Here is a 548-nt window from a genome sequence, read left to right on the forward strand (position 1 = left end):
TCACATTTCCATCAGACACTGCAGCTCATGTCACTCTGTCACTGCATCCAATTTCCATAAGTCACTGCATCTCATTTAACTCATTCACTGCATCCCACTTCAGGCAGTCACTGCATCCCATTTCCATCAGTCACTGCATCCCTATTCACACAGTCACTGCATCCCAGTTCACAGAGCCACTGCACCCCATTTCACACAGCCACTGCATCGCATTTCACGCAGTCATTGCATCCCATTTCACTCAGTCACTGCATCACATTTCACTCAGTCACTGCATCACATTTCAGTCAGTCACTGCATCCCAATTCACTCCATCACTGCATCTCCTTCAGCAGAGTCACAGCATCCCATTTCCATCAGTCACTGGTTCCCGTATCTCACAGATGCTGCATTCAATTTCCGACACTCACAGTATCCCATTTCCCATAGACACAGCATCTCCTTTCCCACAGTGTCTGCATCTCATTTCAATCAGTGATTGCATCCTACTTCCCAAAAATAGTGCATCCCATTTCGCTCAGTCACTGCATCTCATTTCACTCGGTCAC

The sequence above is a fragment of the Stegostoma tigrinum genome, unplaced genomic scaffold (genome assembly GCF_030684315.1).
Source record: "Stegostoma tigrinum isolate sSteTig4 unplaced genomic scaffold, sSteTig4.hap1 scaffold_185, whole genome shotgun sequence".
Lineage (NCBI taxonomy): Eukaryota > Metazoa > Chordata > Chondrichthyes > Orectolobiformes > Stegostomatidae > Stegostoma > Stegostoma tigrinum.